Raw genomic sequence first — 14,681 nt, 5'->3', positions numbered from 1 at the left:
GAACTGGACTAGCCATATTGCTACTGTGGCTACCAGAGCAGGTCAAACGATAGACATCCTATAGCGAGTAACTCACTTCCTGTCCCCCCAAAGCCTATCCACTATCTAGAAGGCACAAGTCAGGAGTGTGATGGAATACTCTCCACTTGCCTCGATGAGTGCAGCTCGACAACACTTAAAAAGCATGACACCATCAAGGACAAAGCAGTCCACTTGATTGCTACCCCTTTCACAAGCATTCAAACCCTCCACCACCCACGAACAATGGCAGCCATGTGTACCATTTACAAGATGCACTGCAGGAACTCATCAAGATTTTTTAGACAGCACCTTCGAAACCAATGACCGCTACCATCTAGAAGAACAAGAGCAGTAGATACCTGGGAACACCACCACTGGATGTTCCCCTCCAAGTCACTCACCACCCTGACTTGGAAATATATTGGATTGGATTAGTTTATTGTCACGTGTACCGAGGTACATTGAAAAGTATTGTTCTGTGTGCAGCTCAAACAGCTCATTCCATATATGAAAATAAAATATATAATAGGGCAACATAAAATATACAATGTAAATACATAGACACAGGCACTGGGTAAAGATGTGTGAAAAGATCAGATCAGTCCATCAATCCACAAGAGGATCTTTTAGGAGTCTGGTAGCAGCGGGGAAGAAGCTGTTTTTGAATCAGTTTGTGCGTTTTCTCAGACTTTTGTATCTCCTGCCCAATGGAAGAAGTTGGAAGAGTGAGTAAACCAGGTGTGAGGGGTCTTCAGGGTTGGACGGCCGGGATGGACCTCTTCAACCTCCGGGTTGGGTCATTTGAGGAGTGCTGCCGGGTCGGATCGATTCAGGTCGTCAGGTCAAGTCCATGGGCTTCTGAGAATCTTCAAACCTGCAATAAAACATAAAAGAGAGAGGTTCGTGATAGTGTTAGTGTTAGAATTAAATGTAAATAGATGAGTACGGTTATAGGAGATGTAAGAAGAGGATCTATGTGAGAAAGCTCGCAGAGAGTCACCATGCTTCGGCCCCATCTCGTCGTTCCTTCACTGTTGCTGGGTCAAAATCCTGCAACTCCCTCCCAGATAGCACAGTAGGTGTACCTACACCACATTGACTGCAGCTGTTCAAGAAGTCATCACCACCACATTTTGAAAGGCAACTAGGAATGGGCAATAAATACTGGCCTAACCAACGATGCCCGCATCCCGTATATGAACACACTTTTTTTTTAATGGGATAGATTCAGAATAGGCCTTGCAACTCAAAACTGGGCATCCATGAGGTGGAGTGGGTCATGAGCAGCAGCAGGATTGTATTCAACCACAATCTTTAACCTTATAGCATATCCCAAGCTCTACCACTCCCATCAAACCAGGGAACAACCCTGCTTCAATGAAAATTGCAGAAGGGCATGCCAATGACCTACCCCTTCACCAAAACATCAGAAATAGGGATGTTTGCTGGTGACTCCATAATGTTCAATGGCACTATCAACTCCTCAGATGCAAAAGCATGTACAGAAATAACTAAATAAGATTCAGGCTTGACTGACACGTGGCAAGTAACATTCATAGAACATAGAACACTACAGCGCAGTACGGGCCCTTCGGCCCTCGATGTTGCGCCGACCTGTGAAACCATCTGAAGCCTATCTGACCTACACTATTCCATTTTCATCCATATGTCTATCCAGTGACCACTTAAATGTCCTTAACGTTGGCGAGTCTACTACTGTTGCAGGCAAGGCGTTCCACACCCCTACTACTCTCTGAGTAAAGAAACTGCCTCTGACATCTGTCCTATATCTCTCACCCCTCAATTTAAAGCTATGTCCCCTCGTGTTGGTCATCACCATCCGAGGAAAAAGACTCTCACTGTCCACCCTATCTAACCCTCTGACTATCTTATATGTCTCTATTAAGTCACCTCTCAGCCTTCTCCTCTCTAACGAAAACAACCTCAATTCCCTGAGCCTTTCCTCGTAAGACCTTCCCTCCATACCAGGCAACATCCTAGTAAATCTCCTCTGAACCCTTTCCAAAGCTTCCACATCCTTCCTATAATGTGGTGACCAGAACTGCACGCAGTACTCCAGGTGTGGCCGCACCAGAGTTATGTACAGCTGCAGCATGACCTTGTGGTTCCGAAACTCAATCCCCCTGCTTATAAAGGCTAGCACACCATATGCCTTCTTAACAGCCCTATTAACCTGGGTGGCAACTTTCAGGGATTTATGTACCTGGATGCCGAGATCTCTCTGTTCATCTACACTACCAAGAATCTTGCCATTAGCCCAGTACTCTGCATTCCTGTTACTCCTTCCAAAGTGAACCACCTCACACTTTTCCGCATTAAACTCCATCTGCCACCTCTCAGCCCAGCTCTGCAGCTTATCTATGTCCCTCTATATCCTATAACATCCTTCAGCACTATCCACAACTCCACCGACCTTCGTGTCATCTGCAAATTTACTAACCCATCCTTCTACACCCTCTTCCAGGTCAGTTATAAAAATTACAAACAGCAGTGGCCCCAAAACAGATCCTTGCGGTACACCACTAGTAACTGAACTCCAGGATGAACATTTGCCATCAACCACCACCCTCTGTCTTCTTTCAGCTAGCCAATTACTGACCCAAACCGCTAAATCACCTTCAATTCCATACTTCCTTATTTTCTGCAATAGCCTACCGTGGGGAACCTTATCAAACGCCTTACTGAAATCCATATACACCACATCAACAGCTTTACCCTGATCCACCTGTTTGGTCACCTTCTCAAAAAACTCAATAAGGTTTGTGAGACATGACCTACCCTTCACAAAACCGTGTTGAGTATCGCTAATCAACTTGTTCTTTTCAAGATGATTATAAACCCTATCTCTTTTCCAACATTTTACCCACAACCGAAGTAAGGCTCACAGGTCTATAATTACCAGGGTTGTCTCTACTCCCCTTCTTGAACAAGGGGACAACATTTGCTATCCTCCAGTCTTCCGGCACTATTCCTGTCGACAAAGACGACATAAAGATCAAGGACAAAGGCTCAGCAATCTCCTCCCTGGCTTCCCAGGGAATCCTAGGATAAATCCCATCTGGCCCAGGGGACTTGTCTATTTTGACATTTTCTAAAATTGCTAAAACCTCCTCCTTTTGAACCTCAATTCCATCTAGCCTGGTCGACTGAACCTGAGTGTTCTCCTCGACAACATTGTCTTTCTCCAGTGTAAACACTGACGAAAAATATCCATTTAATGCTTCCCCTATCTCCTCTGATTCCACACACAACTTTCCACTACTATCCTTGATTGGCCCTAATCTTACTCGAGTCATTCTTTTGTTCCTGATATACCTATAGAAAGCCTTAGGGTTTTCCTTGATCCTATCCGCCAACGACTTTTCGTGTCCTCTCCTCGCTCTTCTTAACTCTCCCTTTAGGTCCTTCCTGGCTAACTTGTAACTCTCAAGTGCCCTAACTGAGCCTTCATGTCTCATCCTAACATAAGCCTTCTTCTTCCTCTTGACAAGTGCTTCAACTTCCTTAGTAAACCACGGCTCCCTTGCTCGACAACTTCCTCCCTGCCTGACAGGTACATACTTATCAAGGACACGCAGTAGCTGTTCCTTGAAAAAGCTCCACATTTCGATTGTACCCATCCCCTGCAGTTTCCTTCCCCATCCTATACCTCCTAAATCTTGCCGAATAGCATCATAATTGCCTTTCCCCCAGCTATAATTCTTGCCTTGCGGTATATACCTATCCCTGCCCATTGCTAAAGTAAACATAACCGAGTTGTGATCACTATCACCAAAGTGCTCACCTACATCTAAATCTAACACCTGGCCGGGTTCATTACCCAGTACGAAATCCAATGTGGCCTCGCCCCTTGTTGGCCTGTCTACATACTGTGTCAGAAAACCCTCCTGCACACACTGCACAAAAACTGACCCATCTATAGTACTCGAACTATAGTATTTCCAGTCAATATTTGGAAAGTTAAAGTCCCCCATAACAACTACCCTGTTACTCTCGCTCCTGTCAAGAATCATCTTTGCAATCCTTTCCTCTACATCTCTGGGACTATTCGGAGGTCTATAGACAACTCCCAACAGGGTGACCTCTCCTCTACTGTTCCTAACCTCGGCCCATACTGCCTCAGTAGACGAGTCCTCAAGCGTCCTTTCTACCGCCGTAATACTTTCCTTGATTAACAATGCCACACCCCCCCCTCTTTTACCATCTTTCTGTTCTTACAGAAACATCTAAATCCTGGAACCTGCAACAACCATTCCTGTCCCTGCTCTACCCATGTCTCCGAAATCGCCACAACATCGAGATCCCAGGTACCAACCCATGCTGCAAGCTCACCCACCTTATTCCGGATGCTCCTGGCGTTGAAGTAGACACACTTCAAACCAGCGTCCTGCTTGCCGGTGCCCTCTTTCGAACTTTTAACCCTATCCCTGACCTCACTACTCTCAACATCCTGTACACTGGGTCTACAATTTAGGTTCCCATCCCCCTGCTGAATTAGTTTAAATCCCCCCGAAGAGCACTAGCAAATCTCCCTCCCAGGATATTGGTACCCCTCTGGTTCAGGTGAAGACCATCCTGTTTGTAGAGGTCCCACCTACCCCAGAATGAGCCCCAATTATCCAGGAAACCAAAACCCTCCCTCCTGCACCATCCCTGTAGCCACGTGTTCAACTCCTCTCTCTCCTTATTTCTTACTTCGCTAGCACGTGGCACGGGTAACAACCCAGAGATAACAACTCTGTTTGTTCTAGCTCTCAGCTTCCACCCTAGCTCCCTGAATTTCTGTCTCAAATCCCCATCTCTCTTCCTACCTATGTCGTTGGTACCTATGTGGACCACGACTTGGGGCTGCTCCCCCTCCCCCTTAAGGATCCCAAAAACACGATCAGAGACATCACGAACCCTGGCACCTGGGAGGCAACACACCAACCGTGAGTCTCTTTCGTTCCCACAGAACCTCCTGTCTGTTCCTCTAACTATGGAGTCCCCAATGACAAGTGCTCTGTTCCTCTTCTCCCTTCCCTTCTGAGCAACAGGGACAGACTCTGTGCCAGAGACCTGCGCCCTATTGCTTACCCCTGGTAAGTCGTCCCCCGCAACAGTATCCAAAACGGTATACTTGTTATAGAGGGGAACGACCACAGGGGATCCCTGCACTGCCTGCCGGTTACCTCTGCCTCCCCTGACGGTAACCCATCTACTTTCTTCTTTTACCTGAGGTGTGACTACCTCCCTATAACTCCTCTCAATAACCTCCTCCGCCTCCCGAATGATCCGAAGTTCATCCAGCTCCAGGTCCCTAATGCGGCTCTCGAGGAGCTGGAGTTGGGTGCACTTCCCGCAGATGTAGTCAGAAGGGACACGAGAGGTGACCCTTTCACACCACACGAGTATCAGACAATGATCATCTCCTGCAACAGAAAATCTAATCATTACCCCTTGACATTCAATGACTTTACAGTTACTGAATATCCCACCATCAATGTACTGAAGGTTACCTTTGACCTGAAACACCACTGGGACATCCATATAAATCCTATTGCTACAAGAGCAGGTCTTCGGCTGGGAATTCTCCACTGAATTACTCACCTCCTGACTCCCCAAAGTCTATCCACTGTCTACAGGGCGCAAGAGAGAACTGTGAAGGGATTCACTTGCCTGGATAAGTGTTGCTCCAATAACACCTTCACCGCTGGGACACAGTGGAAGCAGTGTGTACCATCTACAAGATGCAACAACTCACTTTGACAGCACCTTCCAAATCTTTGCCCTCTACCATCTGGAAGGACAAGGGCAAGAGTTGTATGGGAACACCACCACCTGCAATTTCCCCTCCAACCCACATATCATCCTGACCTGGAAATATATTGCTGTTCCTTCATGCTTGCTCATTCAAAAAACTGGAACTTCCTTCCTAACAGCACTATGGGTGTACCTACACCGGATTGTCTGCAGGGGTTCAAGAAGGCAATTAGGAATGGATAATAAATGCTGGTCTTGCTCGCTCGCAATGTTCACATCCCATGAATAATTCAAAAAAGACATTGGAGCACGTACCTGGCAACAAAACTTCTTATAGACAACTATCTTGGTCTCCTGTGGATCAGGGAGCTGCCAGTTACAGATTCCTGCCATCTGGAACGAGAATACCTCCAGAAAAGTTGCAATACAGAGATAAAATTATCTTGAACTGCTCTGTTTGTGGCTATTTGCTCATGAGCACTGCAATGTCAGCAGCTGATATGTTGCTCGTAGAATAAACAGCTGCCTGGTGCGTTGATTAGCGTGACCAGCACTTGCATCTTGTAGCCCACTTTATAGTGTAACACAGCCTGGGTTCGATGCTTACATATCGATTGTGTGCAAAAAAAAAGTTTGGCAGAAGAATTTTTTTTTCACTTGCATTCTTTTCCTCTTCTTTTCAATGTAATGTAGATTTTTGTTTCATGTACCCACCCACATATTCATTCGCTGGCCAGAACAGCATTCATTGCCTATATTGCCTTTGAGCATGGTGGTGAATGTGCTAGCTTCCTGAACAGATACAGTTGGTACAGTCAAGGTACTTGCACAATGCTGTTGGTTAGGGAGTTCTAGGATTTAGGATTTTGTTCTACTGCAATATATTTCCAAGTCAGGATTATGTGTGTTTTGTGTGGGATCTTTGAACAGGGAAGGAGACTTCCCAGCTGAACGTGTCTGCGCCATTTCTTTGAAAAAAGTGATCTAATCAGCCCCACATGCCCACTGCTGTCTTCCCATAGCTTACAAATGTTAATTTTTAAGTAGATATCCAATGTTTAATATAACATATTTGATTAAGTGTAAAAAAGAAGAGTAGTTATAACTTTGGGGTTGAACACGTGACATAGAATTATTCACTCCTTATACACCACGTTCGATTCTTCCTTCCATTCACTTCAAAAAAAGGAAAATTGTGCAAGGTCGGCTAATCCTACTCCATTACCTGAAGTTAAACTCACCCCCCCATGACGGGTGTACACATAGAGCTGATTCAGTAGAAGGGATTGTGGCTCATGAAATGTAGTTGATGCAGTTTCCTGCAGCATTTCTGACAACAATTAGGCTATAGGTTTTATCACACATGGCATGCTGTCTATCCCCAAAGATGGTCTTTTGAGCACATTTGTCAGTGTCTGCTTTCTGAGATGTATACTAGAAGTTAATAGAGCACCTTTAAGTGAGAAATACTGATTAAACAATAAATCTGCAAAGCGAATATATCCGTTGACTTGTGATAACAGTCATGTTGATTTTGACAACAGATGTGCAGAAATTACTGTTGTAAGTGACTTTTTCCTGGCATCTGTACTTTAGCAGTCGAACCAGATAACATGCTGTTTAATTTACAATGACAATAAATATTTAATATGTTCATGATATTACTTATGCAGCAATGGTTCTTGTGCTCTGCATGTAGCCGTCAAGCTCCTGCAGGGACAGGACTGCTCTGTTCCTCCATTTGAAGCAGATCAGCAAAATTTCCTTGTCAACTTGTCAGATCAGTTTTCCAACTAAGACAGCGAAAGAGATAAAATAAATATTTGACAAGAATTTATTCATTGTAAAATGAAAAGCGCTGTAACAAATGCTTCAGCCATCTTGAAGGTGATGCATGAAATAATATTCTATTTGTTTTGGAAAAAACAAAAATACTTCAGCAATAGCTGTTAGATTAATTGGTTAATTTTATTAGTCAGGCTTACCTGTGCACAATCAGCAATGTCCGGACGTATTAGAATTCTAGTTGAACACGTGGGTCAGGTAGTTCAAGGTGACTCCATCTTGCTTAATCTATTGTTTCAATATTTGGAAAATGTAAAAGCTTCTGGACATTATTAAGCACATACAATATGCCCTCCTTAGGTTAAGGTGAAGTCAACTACTTCCTATCACGTTGCCATCTAAATAGCACAACTTTCCACAATTAACAATAGATGACAGAAAATTACTTTTGCAGCCAAAAGACTTGGCCACACTGGAGCTCAGTAGAATGATTTTTTCTGAAGTTGCCAGTCTGGAGGGTGGCACATGGTGGAGTTCTATATTCCCACAGAAAATATTGATTCAGGATAAATACCACCAAAAGAGAAAATGCTGGAAAATCTCAGCAGGTCTGCCAGCATCTGTAGGGAGAGAAAAGAGCTAACGTTTCGAGTCCGATGACTCTTTGTCAAAGCTAACAAATGGAGAAAGTGGGAAATATTTATACTGTGGAGTGAGAATGAAAGGTGAGTCATAGCCACAGAAACCCAGGGAAACCGGGTGCTAATCGCCACAGAAACCAAGGAGAAAGAGTGCTAATGGTAGTCTTCTGTCTGTTAGCTTTGACAAAGACTCATCGGCTCTCTGGGGACTGCCATTAGCACTCTTTACTCTTGGTTTCTGTGGCCATTAGCACCTGGTTTCCCTGGGTTTCTGTGGCTATGACTCATCTTTCATTCTCACTCCGCAGTATAAAAATTTCCCACTTTCTCTGTCTGTTAGCTTTGACAAAGAGTCATTGGACTCACAACGTTAGCTCCTTTCTCTTCCTACAGATGCTGCCAGACCTGCTGAGATTTTCCAGCATTTTCTCTTTTGTTTCAGATTCCAGCATCCGCAGTAATTTGCTTTTATCCAGTAATTACCATCGAACATAGGTTCCAGGCATTCAATCTGCTGACCCTGGAAGTTTGACCCTGGACGGGTCAAGTTCCTGGCACTTCTGCAACTACTTAAAGGACTGCAGCAGCCATTTTAAAGAAGATTTTCTTTCGGTGGGAGAAAATTGACCTCAGCTCGAAATCATTTTCGCTCAACCAGTAGAACAATGTTGGCCAATGACACTCCACTTCACAACTGCAGGTGCTATTGCAGAGAGTAGGCAAAAGCAGGATTTAATTGTTGCACCCCCATTTTACAAGAGTAAAATGCAAATGCCTCGGTGAAGGTGGTGGAAATGGCAAAGACTGCATCAACACCTCGAAGATGTAGATTAGAAGCACATGAAAAACAATTTGCTGACTTGGGACAATTTGCCAAGGAAAGACTCCCTGTAAGTATCTCACTTTATACTTCTCTGAATAGAACTGCACTTGCCATTATCAAAGTTTACGGTATAAATATTATTCATTGATGTTATAAAACTGCTAATCATAAGTGAGAAAATCAGTTCTAATTTTAAATTATTTTAGAACATGTAACAATGTTCTGTACACTGTAAAAATCACAAGGAAACTTTTTTATTCATGTTTTCCGTAAAAACATTTCTGACTTCATTTGATTCTTGGAATGTCTATTTGTTTCATTACTCACTCATATGAACGCTTATTGCTACACAGTACATTTTACATTCCTGAGTAGGAAATACAATTTTTGAGAACAAAAGATGGTTTAACACCCCCTCAAGCATCACCTGACAGATAACTGAAGACAATGAAATGGAACATTCTTCTGAGCAACATGCAAATCTCTGGGTCTACTACCTTAATCAATGTTGCGACAGTAAGAAAACGTTGAAATCCCTGCAACTTCTTAAAAGATATTCACTCAACTGAGACATGAATAAAATAACTTGAAGCTTTTATTGCCTCCCACTCGACCTTAGGTCAGTTAATTTGTAAAGAATATTTTAGCTTAGCCTTGAACTTGTAGTATTTTTCTTAAATGAATGCAGGAGGCACCAGAAAATCATTATGTTGACAGCCAGAATTGAATGCCAATGAAAACCTAAGCTGTGATGGAAACCTGCTTTTATTTGATTCCAGACTTAACATTGAGTTCAACAACTTCAGACTGTGCACTTTCTCCTCCACCTTCTCCCCCATTTTTATTTCTATCAATTTATTTCCATTTTTTCTATTGATCTGTTTTCCCCTCATCATTGTCCACCACCGCCCCCCCCCCCCCCCCCACCTGGGCCCTCTGATCCCTGATCCTCATTGCCCTTTGACACACCGCTCACTTTTTTCTGCCATTTACACATCCTAATCTCTTTATGTGCCACGATCAGCACCCTTCTTAACCTTAATGAACCCCTATTTACATTCATTTTGTCTTTCTGTCCAAGACACCTTTGTCAATCTCCACGTATCACTGGCACCCTATCCAACACACTGCTCCAGGTCTCCCCCCTCACAATAGTGTAAATCTGACCCTGTTTCCAGTTCTCTCCAAGTTGACAAAGAGTCATCCAAACTCAAAACGTTAGCTCCATTTTCTCTCCACAGATGCTGTCAGACCTGCTAAGTGGTCCAGTATTTTCTGTCTTCAGGTACACCTGAAACATGGGCATCTTATATCTACCTCCACAGTAAAGGAAGGGTATAAAACACCAGTGGTCGTAGAGAAATTAAAAACAAGGCAAAGGGAGGAATGTATTTCACTGAATATCTGTATAAAAGATAATAGAGAAAATAGCAAGTTTAAAATAGACAACTTCCTGGGACCTGGTAGTTGCCAGCACGGAGTATTAAAAGAAGCAATTACAAAAAGCGTACATGCATCAGTCATCGTTTTCCAAAGTGCTCTCCTTTTACGAATGAGGGGCGGAATTCTCCACAAGGCCCAACGCCGTCGTGAAACCCGGAGAGGTTCACGACGGCGTTGGAGGCCGCTCCTCGCCCTCTATTCCCCCTCCCCCCTCCCTGGGGGGGGGGGCTAGGAGGGCCGTGCTATAAACCTCGGCCACGGGGCCTTGTCGCTGGTGTCAAGGCCCGGCGCGCCGAGAATGGCACGGCCGGCGCGCCTAAAGACGTCAGCCGCGCATGCGCAGGTTGGCCGATGCCAACCCGCGCATGCGCGGCTGCCGTCATGACGGCTGACGGCTCCAACCAACGCATGCGCGGTTGCCGTCTTTCCCTCCGCTGCCCCGCAAGACGTGGCGGCTTGATCTTGCGGGGCGGCGGAGGGGAAAGAGTGCGACCCTTTGAGACGCCGGCCCAATGATCGGTGGGTACCGATCGCGGGCCAGTCCACTCCAGAGCACAGTCGTGGTGCTCACTCCCCTATCCGCCCCCCACAAGCCACAAACCAGCTTTTGGCACCATGTTCACACCGGCAGCGACCAGGTGTGGTTGCCGCCAGCGTGAACCGGTCGGGAACGGCAGGCCGCTCGGCCTATCTGGGTTGGAGAATCGCGGGTCGCCGTGAAAAACGGCGGCCCGCGATTGTCTGAGTGGCGTGTTGCAAAACGCGACATGCCATTTTGGGGGGGGTGGGAGAATTGCGGGGGGGGGGGGGGGGGGTGCCAGGGCGGCCCTCCCGCGATTCTCCCACCTGGCGTGGGAGCGGAGAATCGCGCCCGGGATTTTTAAATTGGAAAATTGCAAATATAACTCCATTAGTTAAAAAGGGACAGTGAAGCCAAGTAAGACCAGTCAACCTAATATTTGTCACAAGCAAGCTGCTGGAACCTGTCACCAAGGACAGAGATATGAGTATTTGTCAAGTATGAGCTGATTCAAGAGTGGCAGGATGTGTGAAACTTAGGTCACATCTGACTAATCTAGTTGAGTTTTTGAAGAGGTCACTTACATAGAAGGTAACAAAATATCTGTGGATGTCATGTATGCAGATTTCCGGCAGGAATTTCAAAGATTTTTCATAAGATATTAACAAAAATGAAAGCAAATGAAATTGGAAGCGACTTTATGACATGTGTTAGGGACTTGGTGGAGGCAGGGAATAGAAAGTAAAGAGAAAGAGAACTTTGGATTTCCCCAGGGGTTTGTACTGGAGCCTCAGCTTATTATCATATATATCAATCGCTTGAATGAAGGAATGAACAGTTCTTGATCTAATTTTACAGGTTACATTAAGTTAGGAGACATAAGTTACGAACTATAGTAAATTGTGCAAATGGGAGCAAGAAGTTTCAAAGAAGTTTTGAGTGGCAAAACTGTGCCAATAAATTCAACATGAGGAAATGTGAGGTCATCCACTTTGAATCCAAGAAAAACAAAGTTGTCTGTACCTCCCTCGAACTAGCGGATTAACACTGTGGATGGACTTACCCTCGCTGAAACTTCAAATCCCTTGGGCGGAATTCTCCACCGGCGGGAATCTCCATTTTGCTGGTGCCTGGGGGTTTCCTGACGGTGTGGGGCTGACCCGCAATGAGAAACCCCGGGCGGGATTCTCCAATAATGGGGCGATGTCCCCATGACAGCATCAAAAAGCGGGCGTTTCACTCTGGACTTTCCATAAGAAAGCCCAAAGTGATTCTCCAATTTGCAGGGGGCTAGCAGGGCCTTGGAGTGCTTCTCGCAGCTCTGGCTGCAGACATGGGTCCCTGCACTTCCGACCAGGAGCCCGCATATGCCCACGGCGGCGGCCTGCAGCGGCGGCCTCTTGCAACATTGTAGACTCAGCCCGCGGAGCGGCACCAGGAATGTAGATCCCCCGAGATCATGCAAACCCATGGATCAGTGCGGCCCGATTGCTTGCCTGGTCATCTGTGAGGCCCCACCCCGGTGAAGGATCCCCCTGCCCCCCACCAGGGTGGCTGCAGCCGCCACTGGCTGTTCCCGATAGGCAAAATGTGGTTAGAACCACGCCGTTGGGAACTAGGCCAGTTGTCCTCAGAGAATCGCCGTAGGGGCCTTTGTCAATGGCCCCCTACCCGCGCCACATAGACCACGGGCACGCAATTTGTGGCAATTCTCCGGGGACCAGAGAATCGCGGGAGCGGCATCACGCCAGATTTCGGCGTCAACGCTCATTCTCCACCCCCCGCACCCATCGTGATTTTGGCACGGACACTCGGAGAATCCTGCCCATCATTGACTGGCCGGCGCAACGGAAAATCCCACCGGCAAGTCGAGACAGAAATATGGCGTGGCGGGGAGGAGAATCCAGTCCTTTGGGCTGGATTCTCTCTCCCCCCCCCCAGAAATATGGCGTGGCTGGGTCGGAGAATCACCGGGGGGCGGCGTGAATCCCACCCCCGCCTGCCGCCGAATTCTCCTGCACCAGAGATTCGGCGGGGGCAGGAATCACACCGCGCCGGTCGGTGCCCCCCCCCCACCCCCCGACGATTCTCTGGCCCGTGATGGGCCGAAGTCATGCTGCTGTAATGCCTCTCCCGCCGGCATGAATCAAACCGCCTCCCTTACCGGCGGGACTGGCAGCGTGGGCGGGCTCCGGGGTCCTTGGGGGGGGGGGGGCGCGATCTGGTCCTGGGAGGTGCCCCCACGGTGGCCTGGCCCGCGATCAGGGCCCACCGATCCGCAGGCGGGCATGTGCCGTGGGGGCACTCTTTTCCCTCCACGTCGGCCATAGCCTCCACGATGGCCAACGTGGAAGTGACCCCCCACCCCCCCCCCCCCCCCTGCGCATGCACTTTACGTTAGCAGCCGCTGACGCTCCGGCGCATGCGCGGACGTCTGCCAGCCGGCAAAGTCCCTTTGGTCCCGGCTGGCGTGGCACCAAAGCCTTCCACGCCAGCCGGCGGGACGGCAACCACTCCGGCGCGGGCCTAGCCCCTCAAGGTGAGGGCTTGGCCCCTAAAGGTGCGGATTCTCCCTTTATACAGCATAATCTGCCATGAAGGAGATTTCTAAAAGGACAATTTAAAGCGAGAAGATAAGATTCAAATATAAGTGGTTCAAAGAATCAGAGGAGACTGGGGTGGGGAGGGGTTTGTAGGGGGGGTGGGGAGGGAGTTGTGTGGGGGCAGGGTCGTTGTGCAGGGACACTGAGAGGGAGAGGGAAGCTGCAGATATCGGGACTGTGTGGGCAGAGGAGGAGAGGGAAAAGCAGGAGGGGGTGGGGGTCGGGTCAGGTTAGACTGGGAGTATCGGGCAGTGAGGGGGGTCAAGTTGGGTGTGGGTCTCAGGATGGGGAGGGGGGGTCAGGTCAGATGGAAGGGGGTAGGATCGGGTCATGCCAGGAGGGTGTTCAGATTGGACAGGGGGATGTTGGGTCAGACCTTGGGGGGGCATAGAGGGGCATAGGGGGGCATGTTGAGGTGTTGGGCCGTTGAGGGGGGATAGGTTGTAGGGTAGGATGGGGGGTTTGTATCAGACCATGAAGGAGGCGAGTGATTGGATTGGGTCGTGTGCCAGGTGTTAGGTCAGAATGAAGGGTTATCAGGTCAGGATGTGGAGGAGGAGGGGGGGGAGGAAGTGGGCATTGGGTTGGTCCAGTCAGGCTGTGGAGGGGGTTCAGAACATGGAAGGGAGGGGGGGTCAGGCCTGATGTTGAGGGCGTGCTGAGTCTTTGGGGGATGGGGGGTGGGTGTCGGGTCAGACTGTGGACTGTTGGGGTTGACCTGGGGCTTGTGTCAGAGGTAGAGTTCACGTCGGAAGTGAGTTCGGGCTGGGCCAGGTAGTGGGGAGGGATCAGGATAGGTCAGGGGTTTGGGTCTGGCCAGACCGGGAGTGGTGGTGAGGTAGGGGATGGTGTGAGTGTGGGGGATCCGCTGGGGTTATGTTTGTTTGGGGCGTCCTGTACGAGGTTCGGACTGGGTGTTTAAATAGTTTCACTGGAGTTAGAAGTGATTTTTGTTTCCTCTAACTCTTTCAGAGTAACTATCTGGATAAAACTGGCAGAACCATCCAAAGTTAGCCATTTAAATTACTTTTGTCAGATGTTTCCCAGCCCAACGCAATTGTTCAGAATTGTCCAGGGTTGGG

At 47.6% G+C, this 14,681-nt stretch overlaps 1 long non-coding RNA gene across 1 annotated transcript; it reads right to left on the bottom strand.

Annotated features, from left to right (window-relative positions):
• Nucleotides 1-651: 651 nt before the first annotated feature.
• LOC119977999 lies at nt 652-8,120 on the bottom strand. Its single transcript, XR_005463341.1, has 3 exons — nt 7,770-8,120; nt 7,450-7,577; nt 652-895 (listed from the first exon to the last, which is right to left on the bottom strand). It is a non-coding gene; the product is annotated as an uncharacterized LOC119977999 (long non-coding RNA).
• Between the last annotated feature and the right edge of the window lie 6,561 nt (nt 8,121-14,681).

Source organism: Scyliorhinus canicula, chromosome 15 (genome assembly GCF_902713615.1).
Source record: "Scyliorhinus canicula chromosome 15, sScyCan1.1, whole genome shotgun sequence".
NCBI classification, from domain to species: Eukaryota; Metazoa; Chordata; class Chondrichthyes; order Carcharhiniformes; family Scyliorhinidae; genus Scyliorhinus; species Scyliorhinus canicula.
This window is presented reverse-complemented; position numbering and strand designations above follow the sequence as displayed.